The following is a 5,604-nucleotide window of genomic DNA, read 5'->3' as shown; positions in this document are numbered from 1 at the left end:
TAATAAAGTGTTTTTAGTGTACTATCTGTCTCTTATACACATCTAGATGTGTATAAGAGACAGGATCTAACCTCTCTTGTAACAATACGGTAATTGGAAAGGATATACCTATAGATGTCAGATTCCAAAATCTTCTTCCCAAAATTGAGGATAAGGGCTTATCTCCTAACATAGAGAGTGGTGAGGTTTGTGCACTCAAGTGCAGCCTCATACGTTGAAAAAACGGGGGCCTAAAATAATGCGCAGCACTCTTTTAATACTTTTAACTTGAACTTTAGACAAACTTCCATGCCACACAGGGCAGGAACATTCTAGGATGGGGCGGATATAGCACACATAAACGAAAATCAAGTCATCAATAGCAAAATTGGCCCTTTTAAGTATATACAAGGTATACAACCTCTTGGATGCTCGCTTAACTAGGTCACTGACGTTTATGTCCCGTTTTAGGTCCTCCTGTATAGTGACTCAAAGCAGTTTCATACATGGAACAACATTTAGTTTAGTGCCGTTAAGGTAAAAATTAGGGCGGGATATCAGTTTTCATAAAATTAATTCTCATTATGTGGCATTTAGAAGGCTTAGGGACCATAGTTATTGTGACACCACTGAGTAAGATTATCTAGGCAAGACTGGAGTTTAGGAGCATTTCCACGCATAGTCGTGTCAGCAAGAGTAAGGTCATCTACATACTTCCACCATCTGCAACTTTCCATAGATATATCATTTACAAGTAGCAGGAATAAAATCGGGCCTAGTTTGGTTCCCTGTGGAATATCACAGGTAATATCAGCATATGGGGAGAAAGAAGAATTGAATTTTGTATTTATTTTACGATTTGAAAGAAAGCTGCAGATGGTGGGGATGATAGATGACCATACTCCAATATCAATTAACTTCTTAATAATAACCGTATGGTCGACAAGGTCGAATGCCTTTGTGAAGTCAACGGCACAGATATCCACATAGGCACGACCATGCTCAATGTCACTAATGACAGAATGTAACATATCAACAAGATAATGACTTGTGGAGGAGCCCTTACGATTCTTACAGTATGTTCATTTTCAGCCTTTCGATGTTAAACATCATTAACTGACCTGTCTCTTTCTTTGCAGTGATGACATCACACTTCTAACAAACTCGGATGATGTACTCCAATTCTTAAAACTCATTGAATTGCTTACTGAATATGGACTCCGGGTTCATTTCTAAAATAACGATTGTTTAGATATTAGGCCATGCATTATTTTGTTACCACCCTCACCCCCCCTCCCCCCACATTATTATTATCATTGCATTCAACCATGTATATGTTATGTTGTGTTTATTTGCGTTTGAAACTCGAACATGCGTTATACAGACGCAGCATGCCTTTTACAATCATTTGAAGGACGCCATCTAGAACATGGTAGTACTATTCGTGATCAACGACATAACATGGTAACTCCAGGAGTTCTCATTTTTAAAGTGTTTTTAGTGTAATATAGTAGTAGGCCTATACAGAATATTGTTATGAAAGAAGATTTTCATGAAAAATCCAGATACACTACAATAATACACACATCTGCATATTGAAGAACATAAGATTAAATTTAAAAACTAGATTTGAACTCGTCACTGCGGACGAGTTAGGTGATCCGCCACACTTTGACCCTCAGGAAGTGCACGCGGTGTGGATTGAACAATTTTTAAATTCTGAAAATGGGCTAAAGTATACGCTAATTCAGTTTTTTTGAAAAAGAATTAGGAGCACATTAAAAGATTTACTCATGTGTACACGCACTTCATGACGCACGTGCGCATAATAATGTCACAAAATTTGGACTCCTGATATGAGATACACCTGTTTGTATCAACTCTCATTGACAAACGCCTGTTGGTGAGGGACTTCTTATCATTTATAATAATTTATCATATAAAAATTAAGTTTTTTTAATTCAGATGTCAATATGATGACATCACAATGTCCGATCAGCAAATGATCTATAAAATCGTATCTACAACTCGTGCTTTCAGAATATGTAATAAAAATTGGGGGTCACCTTTCATCCTAAGGAGCTATAACTGATTAAAAATATTCATAATTTTAAGCATATATACATTTTGACGCGCACGTTATGACGTGCGCACAAAAACTTAAGGTACATTGCATTCAACCTTAGCCTGAAGTTTATGCCCATTAAATACGATTCAGAAATGACAGCTGGTTAGGATGATATGGGTCATCGAAGTTTTGAGGAAAGAAAGATGAGGGGGTCAGAAAAAACATTTATTTTGACCATGATGACGTCATCAAAATGCAAAACGAAGTCACATATATGAAAGAGAATCGTCTAAGCTATAACATACTCAAAGTTGGGAGACGATCGATCAAGGATAAGCGAAATACGCTCAAATGCGTATTTTCAAAAATGACGTCACAGATAAAAATCAGTTTCTTCAAATTCAGATGGCAATATGATGACGTAACAATGTCCGATAAGCCAATATGATCTAAAAAATCATATCTACAACTCATTTTTAAGAACATGTAATAAAAAATTGGGGTCACCTTTCATCCTAGGGAACTATAACTGATTAAAAATTGGCATAATTTTGGCCTATTTTCGCTTGTGTATATATATGCAGTATTTTTAAAATACGGTATTTTTTTTTGCAGCAGAAACAGGGTTAATAAAAGTATACCGTATCTTTTATACAGTATTTTTCCCCACTATTTTTGTGGAAATATTCCAGTATTTTGCAACAGATACCGTATTTTTCATACCCCATTTCTGCTGTCTATAAAAATACCATATTTTTTATGACCCCTGACATGAGGTCAAGAGACAACAGAGCATGACACTTGTTGTGTTTTGATTTTTCTGTCAGCTTGTCGAAATAAATGAAACCAAAATTACGTTCTTTAAACAAACCATGTTAATCGAGAAGAAAACTCACTACACAGGTCAATTCAAACTTCCGTCTCACGAAAGGAATTTTGGGTAATAAAGGGGACTGTTTGAACAAGACCACCCAAGAAGTACTTTTAGCAGATACGTGACACTGGGTTTCAGATACCGTATTTTATACGGTATACTTAATACAGTATTTTTAGGAAAAGCAGCAGAAACAGGCCCTAAAAGTACCACTCACCACACTTTGCCGTTATAGAAACTCCTTCCTTCCAAATTGATTCACCTTCATAATAATAATGTTAATAGATCATTATTGGTTAAGTGCAATTTTGGCCTAATTTAATTAGGTTTAAAGTGTAATATCGTTTAATAATGTTTAATATTCTGTTTGTACTCTTTTTTATGAATGTATTGTTTGATGCTCATAGTTTTATATTTTTATATCCTGAGTTGTCTTTCGTTTATTACTGTATAATATGTTATTAACACTTGTAACACTGCCAGTGGAATGTAATTTCTGGGTTTTTCCTTGAATCTTGAATCTAGGCTTCATTCTTGTTAACCAGCGCTAAGAATGAGATTTGTTATGTTCGTAGAGTGTGCATTCACAGCTTGGCCTAGCAATGAAATATTTCATTGCGATGTACTGTAGTAATATCACCTTGCGACCACATGAGACGCAAAATATAGGTGGCGCTATATCAATATGGTGATCAGTTGGGAATAGGAAAATTCAGTGCAAATAAGGTGATGACGTCACCACTCACTTATATTAAATTACCTGCACCTGAAGAATCATGGTGATGTATTTTTAGAATAAATTTTTAAATGCTGTATGAAAGTCTAATTGAGTCTGTGACTCTAACCCTGATATCCTTAAACAAACTTTAGTCGTAGTCCGCGAAACTCTTGCTGGGCTTTGTTGTTCACCAAGAAAATATGGCTAGAAAATTGTTAATCTAAGCGTCCGACTTTTAACAGGAAGTAGATGCTAAACAATTACGTAATGGACCACTCCCTGAATACGGGCGCTCGAATTTTCCACGATTATTTTCCGCGGAAATAACGCAGGCAAGGGTAGGTAATATCTGGATGGTACTGTATGAATATGATTACTTTTGTTTCAATGATTGATAATGGTATAGGTATATCACTTTTATTTTTTTTGCTTTCTTAGTGTAAAAATAACGTAAGGCTTTGATCAATATCCAGATCAAAAGTGGGGGGGGGGGCGCGGTGGAGTAACAGCACTATGACTATCTGTAGTCCCGCGCCGGAAATTGCCTCTGAGGCAACCAATTTTTGTCATATAGGCCTAATTGCTTTATTGGGATTTTATAGACAATTTTGTACCATAAATAATGTAAGACATATGTTATTAGATAATTATTTGTCAAACTTTTAATCAAGTATTTGGACTTCCGGTGTAAAACAGTACCACACTGAGTTTTATATGGATAGGGAGGCTATAAACCCAGGGGAGGATATATAGTCCAGGCTATAATTGAGATAGGTGCCACTTGGAGAGGTAGAAATTCTCATATGGTTTTTCTAGACCAGATTTTTATGGGGAATCAGAATATGTGAGGTAAAAGGGGTGTAACCTGAGAACTTTCGCGTGAGGGCGCTTTTTCAAAATGGCCGCCAAAATCCAATAAATGTCATATATGGGTAAAATAAGCACAGAAGAGGTAGGTTTGACCAACTTTTGAATATGTAATGATAGGAGTAAAATATAACTAGCTAAAGTTATTAATGTGAAGATTTTGGGAGGCAATTGAGGGCGCTTTTTAAAATGGCCGCCAAAATTAAATAACAACTTAACAGCAGATTCAATACCCTAGATAAATTTGTTTAATTTACAAAACATGAATGTAATAACTGCTGATGACTTTTTAAACCTAAAACAACATATTTTAGGGGTGTAAGCTAACTCACTTTTGAAAATGTAAGTAAAAATTCCCCTTATATTAGACCTTTTCTGTTTTAAAGAATGGAAAATATCACCAGAATCTTAAACAAATTCCAGCTTCCTTACAAATATCCGGTTGTTTTTCAGTATTTCTGTGTGCTATACAAGGCATTCCAGACAACTACCACAATTTTCATGTATGAAGAAGGCATCAATTCATTTACTACATATTTGTCTTGTAGTGTTTAACTATGTTGAGCAATAATCTTCAGGTATCACTTTTATCACTGCAATCTGAAAGTCTTCGTTTATCGTATGAACAATTCTTGGACTTCCACGGGAATTTGTTTATTCCGTCTGTTCCATCAACTGTTTTTATTGACAGTAATTTACCTCTGCTTGTTTTCATTCTTGAACGATTAAGTTTGCTAAGTATCTGAAGCTTGAGATTCTGCTAACATGGTGGCAACAATGATATATCAGTGATCTTGTCTCTGCAAAACTTTCTATTGAACATGTTACTTGCTTGATTTACACTTTTCTCCTTAACTCCAAGCAGCAGTAAGTCATACTCTTGTTCTTCAGACAATTTGTGACAGAACATCTAAAACTCCAAAGTTGCTGAAAGTTTCAACAAACTCAGTTTGTGATTACAGAAGCTACATTTTCCTTTACGAAAGAAAGCCTGGGTGTAATTGTCTGTAATATCGATGTCTCGAGAAAGGGAAGTTCACTTTGCCAAAACAAAGTTTGCCGAATGCCAGTTTGCTGAATCAAAAACTACGAATCCCA

Source organism: Anneissia japonica, unplaced genomic scaffold (genome assembly GCF_011630105.1).
Source record: "Anneissia japonica isolate Jap-2015-1 unplaced genomic scaffold, ASM1163010v1 scaffold4446_len648930_cov198, whole genome shotgun sequence".
Taxonomy (NCBI): domain Eukaryota; kingdom Metazoa; phylum Echinodermata; class Crinoidea; order Comatulida; family Comatulidae; genus Anneissia; species Anneissia japonica.
The sequence above is the reverse complement of the archived record's forward strand: the minus strand, read 5'-3'. Positions refer to the sequence as shown.